Source organism: Hermetia illucens, chromosome 6 (genome assembly GCF_905115235.1).
Source record: "Hermetia illucens chromosome 6, iHerIll2.2.curated.20191125, whole genome shotgun sequence".
Taxonomy (NCBI): domain Eukaryota; kingdom Metazoa; phylum Arthropoda; class Insecta; order Diptera; family Stratiomyidae; genus Hermetia; species Hermetia illucens.
The window spans coordinates 79,349,086-79,364,888 of record NC_051854.1 but is presented as its reverse complement, the minus strand read 5'-3'; the positions used below and the strand labels follow the sequence as shown (position 1 = coordinate 79,364,888).

Genomic DNA, 15,803 nt, shown 5'->3' with positions numbered 1-15,803 from the left:
ATTTAAACGCACCACAGGCCCAGTACCATAGTATATACTTAGGAAAAAAACCTGAAGAGAAATATAACAAAGAAGAACATAATTCAGCTTGTTAGTACCTATGTACATTTCTCTGGGATAAAAAATATTTATCTTTTCATTCATTCACCCCACTTAACGTGTTCCCGCTAATCTGAACAATAAATCATTAGAATAGAACCCACAGCCGGAATGAACTCTCTGGCGTGAAGATAATGTGCAGAAAAAGTCAAAGGTGTGATAGAAAATGATTTAGATAATCTCATCTGTACCTGGAAACCTGTCAAGATAGGATTCGCCAAGGACAAGGTTAATTAGTCTGGTTTCCAGCAGTTGGGGCTGATTCTGGACAAACAGTTGAGAACAATATTTTCTAATCACGTGCTCATATCAGTATGATGAAATTTTCCAGTAATATCTCCTAAGGGAACGTTTTTTCGAAGCATCAAATAAGATATCTCGTCGAAACCATTTATAGCGTATTTTATAATAGTTCGAACCCAACCTTATGACGGCCGAAATATTCTAGAACCCTCCTCACACATTCACGTTTGATTGTAATGTCCTCACAAGTAATTAATTCTTTCCGCAATTCGTGCGGCAGTGGTTGGATTTTCTTGGATTAAGGTAGTTTTTGATATCATCTTCAATCTTAATTTGCTTTGTCATTAATCAAGTCGCATTGTTTATTACAGGTGGTTACGAGTAGCTTGACGAATACGTTTTTGTGCCAAAAGGATTAGTCTAATCTCTCGAATTATCGCAAGGTTTCGGAACGATGGACCTTACCTAAGCGTGCCGCGTGTATCTAGGCTTAGACAGAAATCTAATCATGAAATATCTTTCACACCTACACAGAACAGAGCGTTATGACCATTAGTCCTACTTTAGTTTGTTATGCGGAAATTCTGAGTGGGTTTAGTCATCCTTTTGGTACAATAAAGTTTGCATTTGAAAAATGATTCTATTCTCTATTGCATGGATGAAGAGGTCCTCCCCGGAAACTCTTTTTTCGGTTATCACAAATAGCAGGAGATGTACTAATTATAAGTTAGAGCACCGTCTCGTTGCACAAACAGCGGTAACCTCAGCCCGCCAGTGGGGGAGAAAATAATCAACAAAAGGAGGCAACGGGAAAACAGCGTGGATCTGCCGACTGGGACGTAGCAAAAAGAATTCCTCGAGGTGGTAACCAAGCGGACCAATGAGCGTCGAAAAACGGGGAAAACTCAGCACCGAAGTCGACTAACCAGGGTTAGAGGACATTCTCGTTAAACCGAACGAAAGAAGATCTGTCGCGGAAGTTCTTCGAGGAGTTCGCAACAACGTCAAACCAGAAGACACTGGAGTAGATGTAAAATCTAAAGGCCGACTCGAACCGGCGATGTACTTGTTGAGCTTGGGTTGAAGACCAATAAGAAGGATACATTCTGCTAGAGAGTTCAGACCATTCTGGTCACGCAGTGAACTCGTGTGCACCCTCGAAACAAGGGATCTGGATTATCTCACTAATACGGAAGAAGTGGAAGAGGTAATAAAAAGTTACGGTTGTCAACTCTAGAGAACAAACATTGGCCATTGTCACTGTCCCTGAAAAGATAGCGAGCCAACTTTTCCATTGCGGGAAAATAATAATCCAGCAGATTATTTGCAGAATACGGCAGTTCCAACCCGCTGTTTTAAGTGCTGCGCATACCGACATATAACGGACCAGACAGAAGCACTTTGTGTTACAAATGTGGCGAACCCGGACACAAAGCAAAGACCTGTAGGTCGGCAAAGTGCTGTGTAGTTTGCAAAGACTGCCAGGTCTTGAAAGAAGAGTTACACAAACTGCAAAGTCAACCACCATGATCCATATCTTGCAAATGAACATGCATAGGAGTGCAACTGCTCACGATCTGATGGGGCAGATGGTGCAAGACAAAAGACCTGACTTCTCGCTGCTCAGCGAGCAGTACTGAGATAGGAGCTCACCATGGTTGTATACTGATATATCTTGAACTGCTAGCATCTGGGTTAGAGATACGATTAACTTGCGAGTGCGGGCCCATGGTCGAGTAGACAGTTTCGTTTGGGTTTGTTGTTTCAGCGTTAACTTCACTGCAAACCAATCTATACAAGCTTTCTGGAATAGGATCGCCGCCTTGGAGGTCGAGATTAGAAACCCGGAAGGGAGAATTCTATTTAGCGGGGACTTTAATGCCAGAGCCCTCGAACGGGGTACGCCTCAAACAAATTCTCGAGGCACACAGATTTTGTCCTAAATACCGATGGTAATGCAACTTTCTGACGTCCTGGCTACAAGAGTACTATCCCTGACGTACATTTTGCCATGGAGTCCTTAATATCAGAGATCCAACGATGGAAGTTGCTGGTAGATTTCCCGCCCTCGATCATCAGTACATTTCCTTCAAAATGATAAACGGCTCTACCCAATGTTCTGCGTCTGTCAAACGCTTATCAACGTTGCAAAACTTGTCGAAACTGTCTCAGAAGGGGTAAACCATCGACAAGACCTAGCGGCAGACATAAGAACCACAACTGAGTTGCTAGTTCATTCAAGAACGACCCTTATCAGCGCAGCTTGTAATGCAACACCTCCCAAAAGGAAATTCCGTCCCGGAGAATTTCCCATGTACTGGTGGACGGCCAAAATTACAATCCTATGAAGGAACTGCCTCAGACTTCGACGGATTGCCCAGTGCGCCAGAGGCCAAGACCAGGTGACGCTTAGGCCCGCAGAGTATGAGAGTGGGAAAAAGAAAGTTCGCCATGAAGTTAGCAGGCAGAATGCACGCTACTGGCAAGAGCTGATCAACAACGTAAACAGAGAGTCATTAGGCCTCGGAGTGTATACCATAAAAATGACCACTCTCCACTGCGAAGGAAATGATGGACAAAAAAGCACCAGGATCGGATGGAATTCCCAGCGAAATGTTGAAACCCATGTGTAAATACAAGCCGAACTTCCCACTCGACGCATTTAACGCATGTTTGATTCCGGGTGTTTTACCCTCACAGTGAAAGGTTCCGAGACTCGTGCTGATAGACAAGGGCAAAGGCGACCCTGACACATCGCCAGCATATCATCCGCTCAGTATGTTGGAGCCAGCGGGGAAGCTGCTTAATTAAACCACGAATGGCGTACGCAATACGTGCTTCGGGGGACTACTCATCAACATAATCTGGTTTTAGTGCGGAGCGATCCACAATTGATGCCAATGAGGAGGTGATCCATGCGGTAAAACTGGCTGAGGACCACAGTCGCCACTGTTGTTGAATAGCGCTATTTGTGACCCTCGACGTAAGAAACGCCTTCAATTCTGCGAGATGGTGCGACATGCTTAAGGCACTGGGTTCAATTACTCTTCACGATCCGAAAAGTAAAGTTCGAACTGTGGCGGGTGTATCAAAATCGCGTCGTGTGTCGGTTGGTGTTCATCAAAGAAGCGCCCTCTCACCATTTTTCTTTGTTCTTGTTGTGGATACTGTCACACTCGACATACAAACTCCAGCGCCCTATATACTGCTTTATACAGATGATATTTTCCTGGGGTCTAATAGCAAAAATGATCTCCAGCAACTTGTCCAAAAATGGAATGAACGTCTCATGCAACACTATCTTAAATTGAATCTGAGTAAAACTGAATTTTTGAAAACCAATCCTCATGAAATCGGCACAATCACTGTCAGCGGCAGTGATCTGTCCAGAACTGAGTGATTTAAATGTCTCGGGTCAATGGAAAAGTGCGTTATGAAATTGTTTCACGCATTAACGCAACCTGGTTGAAGTGGCGTTCTACAACTGGTTTTCTTTGTGATCGACGTATCAATTAACGTCTTAAATCTAAAATTTACCGCAATGTTGTCCGATCTTTATGGTTCTGAGTGTTGACCGACTATAAAAGATAATGAACGGCGTTTTGCGGTAATCCGCGATCGTTATGCGGTTGCACCGATCGTGGAGGAGAGGTATCTTCGATGATATGGTCACGTAATTTGCACTAACGAGAGTTCACTTGCCAAGATTGGTCTGAACATCGAAATTGATGGTAAGCGACCAAAAGGCCGGCCACAACAATGGTGGCTTGATACGCTGGATGGGGATTTAAAAGCCTCGCAATTGCACCCAGATCAGGCTTAATAGAACCAAATGGTGATACCGTTCACGACGAGCGACCCCGCTTGTGAACGGGACAAAGGGTGGAGAAAAAGAAAAACTGGAAAATTGTTTCCATGGTCCAGGTTACCCACTGCGGATGTAATTATTTAAAGGACCGTGCCTTACTCTACGAGACCCGGGGAGGACAGCGCAAAATGAAGGTAACGTACTAGAAATAGTGATGCTACGAGTAAGCAGATGGACGGCTCAGCATGGATTCTTCTTAACTCTGGAGAAAACCGAAGTCTGATTTGAAATAATAAAAACTTGTTGTTTCTTTTTCGCTGGTGTGAATATTTATTCTTGCAAATACCGATATTTCGGGAACCACTTGTTCCCTTTATCAGTGCTAACTTCTTATGAATGCGGTTCAGTCCGTCGTCTTTTACGGTTCCGTAGTATGGGCCGACTGCTTTAGTAAGGAAATGCACCGTCAGGGTCTAGGGAAAGTACAAAGACAAGAAGCTCTGCAAATTGCGTCCGCCTATCGTACCGTCTCGGAGCCAGCCGTAATGGTGATGGTGGGAGTTATTCAGATCGCTCTCAATACTGCTAACCGGAGGCTTACATACATCAGAAAAGCCAAGGGAAATAATAATAATAATACTCTCTACGCATGGCAAAAATCTTGGGAAAGAAAACCGAGAGGTGGATGGACCGTGTTTTAATGGAAAGTTCGGCGAGGTTGACTATTACCTAACCCACCTGCTTAGTGGGGCACGGCTATTTTCAATCTTACCAACACAAAATCGGGAAATCACAGACGTCCAACTGCATTTATTGCAAGGTTGTGGTGAATGATGCCAGCCAGACCTTTTCCTTCTGCAGAAGGTGAAAGTACCTTCGCCACCACCTTTCGATGAAAGGGTGCCTTGCATCCCCGGACACCATAATTGAGGTCATGCTGTTGAGGGAGGACACGTGGAGCCGCACGTTACACTCTAGACAAGGAAAAGTAGGGAAATGAATGGGAGGAAGGCAAGGGTAGCTGAAGCTCTCTGATTTCACGGAGTTTTGCTATACATACTGAATAGGCCTGGCCTGAGATAATATGTCAAACGCTGCCGAGTCAGAGCCAACGCATTTCAGGTCTCTACCAAAAAAACTGCTAATAAGCAGCCCAGGATCGTACATTTCGGGCCCCCTTCTCCTTCTCCAAGGGATAATGGGGTATTTGATGTCAAATGATAAAAAAGTTGGTAATGGAAACTTTGACATTTCACGTATGAAAGGTTTTATGGATTGTTCAGAATAGAGTAATTAAATACACAATCTCATTTGCAAAGTATATGCATTGAGGAGAAAAAGTAAACAGTAACATTCTGAAAACTAGAGTACTGACTAGTCAAGCTGTAGTAAGTTACCGCACCGACATAAACGCGAAATCGGGAGAAGGAAGGAAGGAAGTTCGAGCTCCGCGAAAGGTACTTCGGCACTTTCGGCGTTGCGTGTGCCATACAAATTCGTGCGGTAGGTGGTGTCCTTAGAGGCAAAGTAAACTATCAAGTTAGTACAAATTCGAAAGAGGGTGTACATATCGAAAGAACCTCCAAGGGGAGGGGGGTTCTTTTTAAACAAGAGGCATCCAGTGAAATTTCTTTGAACCTTTTCTAGGGTAAGACAATCACAGTTGCGGATGGGGATCAGAAGGCAGACCAATATTCAGTAGTCCTTCAAATGTGCGAGTTGGAAAATATTAAGGCTAGTTGGACCGAATCAAATTCAGAAGAGGTATGCAATACGAAGCTAGACATGTAACATTCCTGCAGTGTCAATCAAAGGGAAACTTAACATCGGAATTAACGCCGCAGTCGTGAATGAAGCGGTATGATAAAGAGTGGTCGCCAAGAGAATAAGAAGGCAGAGTGGGAGAATTTGAGAGAGTAGTACGCGGAATGGCACTTTGCTCAGTGCCAATTTATTTATAGAGCACCAGGCAACAGGGTGTCTAAGTTCAACTGAACGGACACATTGTCTAAATGAGAATCTACATATGTAAAAAGCTTAAAGGCAATAATAACCAAAATGTCGAGTACCAGAGCCCAGCCCCATTCATCGGACGCACGTAACTGCTGAGACATTGCGACGACCTCTTCCATAGTAACTCCAAAAGTCACCGTGTTGAAGCGGTTCGACACTTTAAATCAAACAAGCCTGGGTTCTTAGCAAGAAAAACTGAAAACTGCGAGCTCTTGGCAGCGCTGGAGAGAAGAATCCTCCGAAGAATTTTTGGCCCCCTACATGAGGATGGACGATTCCGTAGCCTACATAACGACGAAATCTATGAGCAATACCACGACCGGCAGATTGTCGATTAAATCCGGCTCAACAGGTTGCGCTGAGTGGGTCACTTAATCCGTATGGGTGAGGATGATCCAGCCCGGAAGGGCAATATCCATGGTAGAAAAAGAAAACGAGGCAGACCCTGCCTGAGATGGAGCGATGGCGTAGGTCAGGACGCCAAACAGCTTTTAAGGATATCGAATTGCTGGACCTCGGCGCAAAACCGGGATGTCTGGAGTTCCTTATCAAGGCAGGCCTAGACCGGATACCGGTTGTTGCGCCGTTGATGATGATGATAACTCACACATGGAAGCTGCAATCAAACCAGGGCGGATTTTTTTTCTCCAAAAATAGGCATGAGAGGTATCAAATGAAAGGCCCCGATTAACACTTCCCAAAGCAGATATTACCTTTAGTGTCAGTTGCAAATTGGGAAGTGGATGGGTTAAGAAAGCCGTTCTTTGAAACTACCGAACCAAAAAGTCTTAAGCCATCAGGATGATGGATCTACATCTGCTCAAATAAAGTTAATAAAAGTAATTTATTCTATTTACAAGCTTCGGATTTCTGACTTGATCTAAGTAGATAAAATCGTCCGAGGCTGTTTGGTACTTAACAGTAGTAATAAAAAAGCTGACGTCAACCTGTATTGTGATAACTCGGAAAACGCCAACAATAAATAAAAGCTTAGCACTCTGTTACTTAACAAAACGATTCGCCCAGAGTATGTTATTGAAATTGCTGTTCCTCAAAATCTAACTGCATAAACTATCTAATTTAGTCCTTTTCAAACTCGCAGGAGTACCTTTCTCCGCAAAATGTGTTCACGTAAATTCACCAATCATTCACCTGGCAAAAAGTGATTGAATCGGATTCTGTCCCCCTATTCGCCTTTCCCCCTTCCAAAGGCAATATATCTTTATTTACTTCTTAAATTTGTTAAATAGATAGAAAGCAAATATCTAATTACATGAAGAATAAATATTTTTCGGAAATTTAGCTTGCAGTCAAGCTTGATGAGGTTGGTTATGTGGTAGCCAAATACGGTATCTTATTGCAATTTATGTAGGGATTGACATGAAATACTACATTCAACTGGAGAGGTTATTTTTCAACCGCGACTTTTCCTCAGAATAATATTCTTATTCTTCCATGGCTCCATTGCAATGAATAGTATTATCTACATTATAAATCTTTAATGGTTCTCGACTACGCAAATATAAATATAACGTAAGCACTAGATACGTACCCTACTTCCTTGGTATTGCATTGTATTATGAATTATATCTAGAAGGCAAGTAACAAAAGCAGATTATTTATATCTAGAGGGAAACTAACAAAAACTCAGATTATTTATGCACCTATTGTTAGTGCCAGACCCCCTCTCTTACTGGCGCCCCATATGAATGGTTACCTTAACGATTACAAACACGTTATTAATGGGAACTGCAATTATTTATCTTTTCAAAAGATACACAAGTAACCGCTATCCTAGCATAAGTGCCATGTTACGCCATAAATAAAGAAATTATTCATTAACATTGCTGCTTACAAAAATACAGTGGGTGGCCTTTTTGATTGGGGGAAATGTGTCAAATTCAGCTTTGTAATTATGTCCCTATTCCTAGCATTATTGTAACCAACCTACATTAAAGTAGATACAAATAAAATTTCGAAGAAAAATAGGCATCACTTTGGTTTATATTGACAAACTCAATCTTTTCTTTCATTTGTAATTGGAGTTTAGACCCATACTGTGTAAGGTAATAAGCAAGTAATAAACCATTCACTAACGTTTTCCACTATACATCCCAGTGATTGCTGCTAACTACTTTCTGTTGATGTACAGAAGGCAGGATTTCCTTTTTGAAATTTATTATGGGGGGAAGTAGAAATGGCAAGATTCAGATAAGAAACTCTGAAAGTAGATATCTCCATAAAAACGCAGCATTTCGGGGATGAAGCAAAGAAAGAGTACAATTCATGGTCACCAACTTTGGGGAGGGAGTCAATTAGTTCAGTTTAGTGAGGGAGCCGCACCTCCAAGCACTCATAACTTTATTATTCCCAGTGTACTATCTCCGAAAATCACCTATCCAACGGCCTCTCGCCTAAGAACATTTTCCAAAAACAGAGAATACGCAGACTCTTCGTTGAAGAAAACCTCACCAAGGTATCTTCACCTGGATCCAGAACCTTGGCGAGCCAGCAGATTCAAGCGTATTCATTCCGTCAAGGCATTCCCACACCGGCTTAGAGTTCACTTGGTTGGACTTAAATGCCTTGATCGCTGCTTGACTGTTAATCAGATTAGTAATGTTCTGCTCCCTATATGCGATTAAAGTGATTAAAGGATTCACAACTGTCTATTGCGTATAATTCCACCTAGAATATGCTAGTGTGCTTACCCATTAGTTTCAAGTACATTTTCCTTCGAGCATTGACACCGGCACCCGCTCCCTCTGCTGTGAGGGATTCGACAGTGTACCAAGTAATCAGTTGCTGGTTTAAGCCATATGTCACAGCCACGCTCAACAAAGTTTACCTGGTTACTCCAACGCGTTTCAAACTTCTTATCAAAGTGAAATCTCGTTCTCATGTTATCCCTTGTTACCAATAATTCGGGATACCGCCTAGAAAGAATATCAATCTTCCTTCGATTTAGGCAGATACCTACCTCACTGATACTCCCGACCATCCTGAGGATTGCCCTCCTTGCCTGCATCTGTATGCGCAGAAGAAGTGTTAATCCCCGAAGGACCTCCAAAGATGCCGTTAGGCATGTCCCCATTGACTCACTGATACACACGCAAGTCAGTCTTTAGAGTTGGTGTAACTCCCTGGCTTAGGCGCTGAGTTCAGTTCTTTTTGCCCAGATTTTCGGCCCACGAGTAATCATCGGCCTTACTTTTACAGTGTATGACCGAGTAGTATCTTCGTGCTGCAACCCCATTTTTTTTCTGCTATGGTCATACAAGCCATCAAAGCCTTTGTAGCTTTTCGACAAGTGTTTCCGACATGTGTCTTCTAGAGCAATTTTCGGTTGCCCGTCTCCATGCCTTTTTTTTTGTTTTTGGGGTAGGGTAGCTGAATGCATTTGCGCACACAGTGTTGGACTCACGGTTCGGTACGTCATCGGACTACCAACTAAACACCTCCCCATCATCAGAGAGCTAGCCTGGAACCGTTTGTCACATTACTTTGGGCTAGTCCCCGAACTCTCCCGCCTTGCGGAGCCTTCAAATCAGGGAATTCCTTTCACCAACGAGACGATACAGGACGAAGGGAACTGTTAGCTCAAGGAACCCCATGCCATCCGGCTCCTCCACCCGTTGAGCTCTATCTACTTAGCAACCAGAATGGCCCGAACGTAATCGGCAACACAGCTCCACCTGTCAGCAGTCCTTAGCATCTCTTCGAAAATGCTGTCTAGAGAGAGATCACCTATGTTTAAATAGAGCTGCTGACGAATCCCATCCCACCTTCCACAAGAAAAAAAAGTGTGGTGGGCGTCGTCCACAACTCCATTGCAAAACACACAATTTGGAGATCACGCCTTTCCAATCTTGTGCAGGTAAGACTGAAAACTTTCATGCCCACTTAAAAATTGAGTCAGGGAATAGTCAGTCTCACCGTGCTTCCGATTCAGCCAGGCACCTAAGCTGCCGATGAGCCGCACAGTCCATCTGCCTCTAGTATCATTTTGCCACGAGAGCTGCCACTCGTCTAGAGTGCGTTACCGTTCTTCGCGAGCAACCACTTCCCTTGGCTCATCTCTCTTGTGCTTGTATATGGCTTGACGCTCCTTAGCAAGAAGGGCAACGGGAATCACTCCCGTGATCACCATCTTGGCCGGTTCCGAAACAGTGCTGTACGCAAACGCTATCCGCGTCTCTGTACTTGCGCGAGACGTTTACAACATACCTCCTTGTTAAAAGTGTCAGCCCATACCTCTGCGTCGTAGAGCAGGACAGACTGCGTTGAATTCATCAGTAGACGTCGCCTGCTAGACGTAGGACCCCCAATGTCTGCCATTAGCCTACTTAACGCCGAAACTCCAGCTGCAACCTTGTTCGCTGCTGCTTTGATTTGCTCAAAAAAGTTCATCTTTGATTCAAGAGTCAACCCGATTTACTTTACCACTGATTTTGACTCGATTATCGACTCACCGTACGATATGGGACGCTTCGGTTTTTTTTCAATGCAAGGTTGAAACCATGAGTAGTCATCCATCAGCTTACCCGTCGCATCAATATGCTGAGTCTGCTTTGCGCCTGTTCGACAGTGCTTCCAGTAACCAACGCTGCGACATCATCTGCGTAGCCGACCAGGCGGGACTCTTCTGGCATGTCGAGTTTAAGTAGACTTTCATAGGTAGCATTCCAGATGTCCGGCCCTAGGATGGATCCCTGTACTACACCAGACGTGACCTCCATCCTCCTTTGACCCTCTAATGTTTCATAGAGCAGGGAGCGGTTCCTCAGATAGTTCCTCAATATCCATAAGGGATAGTTCGGCACGTTGAAAGTACTCTCTAGTGTGCCTAGAATGTCTTTCCATATTACGGAACTAAAGGCGTTTCTGACGTCAAGTGTTACGAGGAGCATCACCCGTCGCGTACGGCGGCTATGTGCCTCTGCTCGTCGAACGGCGTCCACGACCTGCATGACAGTATCAATTGTGGATATCCCTGCTCTAAAACCAAACTGCCGGGGAGATGAATCTTCGGCAGTACGTATCGCTTCAGCGAGTCTACTTCTGATGAGTTTTTCGAGCACTTTCCCAGCAGTGTCAAGCATACATAGTGGGCGGTATGAAGACGGCACTTCGGAGTCGCCTTTCCCTTTATGGATCGGCGCAAGTTTCGCCACCTTCCAACAAGCACGGAAAATGGCCTCGTTCAGGCAAGCGTTGAATGCGTCGAGCAGTAGTTCTGGCCGGTATTAGAATATCAGTTTGTATACCTCAGCTGGAATACCATCGGGTCCTGGTGCCTTCTTGCTTTTCATAGAGAGGACTGTTCCAACTCTTTTATAGAGAAAAGCGGACAGTCCTTTGCGCTCTCCGCGGCGACGTCATCACCCCATACAGGGTGCGGAGGGAAGAGTGCCCTTACAATGCGGTCCATCTGCTCGGCCTTAAGTGAACAGGGTTTTCGCCACCACTTCGAAAGCAATGTATTGGTGGTCACTTGCGAGAAGTCTTCCAGAACTCGCCACCCGCCACCAGGAACACCAGTGATTCTGATGCGAAGCTTACGTCTGGAATGCTTCTTCCGCAGCCCGGGCGCTGGAACGTTGGGGTGGATCTGGTGTTTAGAACTACCAGTCCTGTTCTCGCCGCCATTTCCAGAATTCATTTCCCTCTGGAATCTGTATGAGGCATGCCCCATTCAAGTGCCCTAGCATTGAAGTCACTCCCGACCAGGAACCGCCCATCATGCCTAGAGTCCTCCAAAGCATCAAGCCTTCGACGAAAGTCCGGCATCGTCTCTTTCGGCGTAAGATATACACTAAAAAACGTTATCCCTGAACACCGAATGCAGATAAAGCCGTTCCCTCGGCCTTGGGCAAGAACCTTAAGGAGGGTGCCGCCCCGAACCCAGATGGCAGCGGTACCTGATATGTCAGAGTGCCATAAAACTGGGTCCCTGTTTTGGTACTGCTCACTAATGAATCTCCATGCCCTTGGTATGTATCCCAGTGCTATGCTTCCCCTTACCACCCTCAGAAGAGACTCTAAGATTCTAAGATTCCTAGGCCTCTCTGGATTAGTGATGGGAAAAAGCCATCTACTCTGGGTGATTTCAAGTTTCCACTGCCCACCTTACCGTAGCTTTCGAAAATACCTCTTTTGCTAGTTTTCAGTTCTGCTTTATTTCCCTTTTATTCGTTGTTGGGGTGTCAGGTGGAATGTAGTCGTCAGCCGCCGTGGAGTAGGACCCCGGGAAATGAGTTCTGAGATGCAGGTGTACTATGTCCTTCTCATTCTCCGTAAATGTCCCATCTTCCTTCTTCAAACAGACAGAGAATATATCCCGTCTTCGGCTACAGCCTTCTAAAGGTAGTTGGTTCTATGATACTCGATCCCTTCACAGAATTCCCTGAAACTGTTTCGTTTTGCTTCCCTGAACGGGTTGATATACGCAGTCAGTGCATTTTTGTAACTCGGCCAGTCCCCGGTTTGTTGTACCCGGTTGAAGAGTTTTCGTACCTCTGGTCTCATTCTGGCCAGGTTCCTGTTCCAGCATGGTATATCCCTTGATGACTCAATGCCGAATCTGATTATTTTGTGATCAGATCAGATCATGTCACTCATGTTGAAATGTTCCCTATATTATATATTTCTAACTTACTAGGTAAGTACTCACCTCTTCGGTAGGTGTCGCTGTTTTCCCAGACTTCGTGATGGGCGTTCGCATCACAGCCGAGGAGAAGTGGTAACTCACTCCTCTCACAGTACTTCACCAGTTCCTTGTTCCGACTTGTTCCGGTGGAGTCTGGATTTCGTCTCCTGGAAAGTAACCCGATGCCACGACTGCCTCTCGAGTGCTCCTCCCGGCTTCTTATGAGACTTGGATAGCCTCAAGTTCTCCGGTCAGGAACTCTGAAAGACATATGTATTTTAAATTACGCTTACGAATTATGCAAGCTCTTGGTTTTTCACAAGAGGAATCCCAAATTACCTGCATGCTTCCTTCGTGCAGACCGCTAATCTGCTCCGGTACAGCCAGGGCTCCTGAGCCAGCATTATTCCAATGTTCTCCTTAGTACGTGCTCTGGTAATTACCGCAGATGCTGTTTTCGCATAGTGGAGGTTTATCTGGACTATCTTAGTGCTCGTCATAGGCTTCGTTATTGTTTTGAGCTCGTCTCCATTGTCGGAGTACCGCCTTACTTCTCAAACGTGGTGCTTTCCTGTGCGTCGTTGTCCACCCTGTACCGTAGAGGTCCTAGGTCTAGGTTTTGTTTTTAAAATCATTTTTATTTTTAAGAAATAGGTAACAATAGTAGATAGATTGGAAAAATGAACAATAAAAAAACAATCTTTTAAAATAACAAAAATAACTTAAATCTAATGGCCACTGTGGGCTCTCAAAATTTTTGAATAACAATTTACAGACAGAGAAGAGAAACAGTAAGAAATGAAAATCTAATTTTACAATAAGTTGTCGGGAAGTGGTCAAAAACCCGACAGAATTCACTTGGCCTTAGTGGCAAATAAAGAAATATAAAAGTAATAATAAATATTTGATCGCATCAAAAGATACTTTTAACTTAAATTATTGTTCTTAAAACTATCATAATTATATATTTTATATTATACATTTTTTTTTTTTTTACAATAACATCCATACAAAAAAAACAAAGAATCTTCTTCTTTTTCTTCAGCCTTTGTCCCGTTCAAAAGCGGGGCCGGCTCGTCGTGATCGGCTTCGCCATTTGGTTCTATCGAATGCCTGATCTGGGTGCAATCTCGAGGCTTTCAAATCGCCATCCAGCGTTTCAAGCCACCGTTGCTTAGGTCTGCCTTTTGGTCGTTTACCATCGACTTCGATGGTCAGACCAATCTTGGCAAGTGAATTCTCGTTTGCACGAACTGCATGACCATACCATCGAAGACGCCTCTCTCGCAACTTTTCCACGATTACATTACGATCGCGGTTATCCTCATTTCGGATGTGATCTAAACGTGTAACGCCACTAGTCCAACGTAGCATCTTCGTTTCCATTACCGCAAGACGCCGTTCATTGTCTTTTATGGTCGGCCAACACTCAGAACCATAGAGAGCGACTGGACGGACGACATTGCGGAAAATTTTAGATTTGAGACGTTCGTTGATACGTCGATCACAAAGGACACCAGTTGTGGAACGCCACTTCATCCAGGTTGCGTTAATGCGTGAAGCAATTTCATAACGCAGTTCTCCATTGGCTGATAGCGTTGACCCGAGGTATTTAAATCGCTCAGTTCTGGGCAGATCACTGCCGCTGGCAGTGATTGTGCCTGTTTCATGGGGATCGGTCGTCAAAAATTCAGTTTTGTTTAAATTCAATCTGAGACCGTGTTGCATGAGGCGATCATTCCATTTTTGAACAAGTTGCTGGAGATCATTTTTGCTATCAGATGCTAGGAAAACATCATCTGCATAAAGCAGTGTGTAGGGCGCTGGACGTTGGATATCCCGTGTGACGGTGTCCATAACAAGGACAAAGAGGAGTGGTGAGAGGGCACTTCCTTCATGAACACCAACAGAGACACGAAGCGGTTTTGATACACCCGCCATACTTTCAACTTTACTTTTCGGATCGTGGTAGAGCAATTGAACCCAGCGCACGAGTTCTTCTGGCACGAAGTGTTGTCGTAAAGCATACCAGATGAGTTCTTGTGGTACACGGTCAAACGCTTTCTCTAGATCCAGAAAGGCAATGTAAAGAGGGCGATGCTTCTCACGGTGTTTCTCCATGAGTAACAGCGCAGCCTGTATTGCGTCAGTAGTTCCGCAGTTCTTAACAAATCCGGCTTGATTCACGGTTATTTCAACGATTTCGCGAATACGGTTGTCAAGAATGCGTTCAAAAATCTTCATGGTATGGGAAAGTAACCGGATCGGACGTTAATTTGAACATTCTGCTGGGCTACCTTTCTTTTTCCATATTGGAACAGTGGTACTTTCTTGCCAGTCAGATGGTGTTCTTCCTTCCTGAATAACCCGGCTAAAGAATTCGCTGAGCCACAGTGTTGGGTCCCAGCTCTTCGCTTTCCAGACCTCAGATGCGATGTCGTCAGGTGCTCTTGCTTTCCCCGATTTCATTTGTTTTATTGCCTCCTCGACTTCAGTTGCGCTGACTGGTGGAACTGCTCCCAATGTCGGCAATGATTGTGGAAGTGGAGGATGAGCAAATTCTTCAGTTGAAATCTGCTCGAAGTATTCTCGCCATCTATCCGTTGCGGCTCGACGGTTGGTAAGCAAAGTACCGTTCTTATCATTAACACAACAGAAATGTTCGATATCCTGTGTGCGTTCATCACGGCTTTTAGCAAGTCGGTACAGATCTCTCTCGCCATCCCGAGTGTCCAGTTTATCGTAAAGATTTTTGAAATGGTTTGCTCGGGTGACAGCGACCGCTTTCTTTGCTTCCCGGTTGGCATTCTTATAAATTTGCCAATTAGTAGGTGTTTTATCGTCGAGAAATTTGTGGTAGAGGCGTTTCTTTTCACGGACCTTCATTTCAACATCATCATTCCAAAGCCAAGTATCTCGGTTGATGTACCGCTTACCCGGCTTGGTGACCCCGAGGGTTGCAGAGGCCGCTTTGTGGATCGTGTATGTATT

The 15,803-nt window shown here is 44.5% G+C and overlaps 1 long non-coding RNA gene across 2 annotated transcripts; it reads left to right on the top strand.

Moving 5' to 3' along the window:
• The first annotated feature begins 252 nt into the window (after nucleotides 1–252).
• On the top strand, nucleotides 253–980 carry LOC119660121. Of its 2 annotated transcripts, XR_005250399.1 has the most exons (3): nucleotides 264–374; nucleotides 431–645; nucleotides 714–980. It is a non-coding gene; the product is annotated as an uncharacterized LOC119660121 (long non-coding RNA). The 2 variants fall into 2 exon arrangements; XR_005250398.1 differs by having other exon boundaries at nucleotides 253–645.
• Nucleotides 981–15,803: the final 14,823 nt, after the last annotated feature.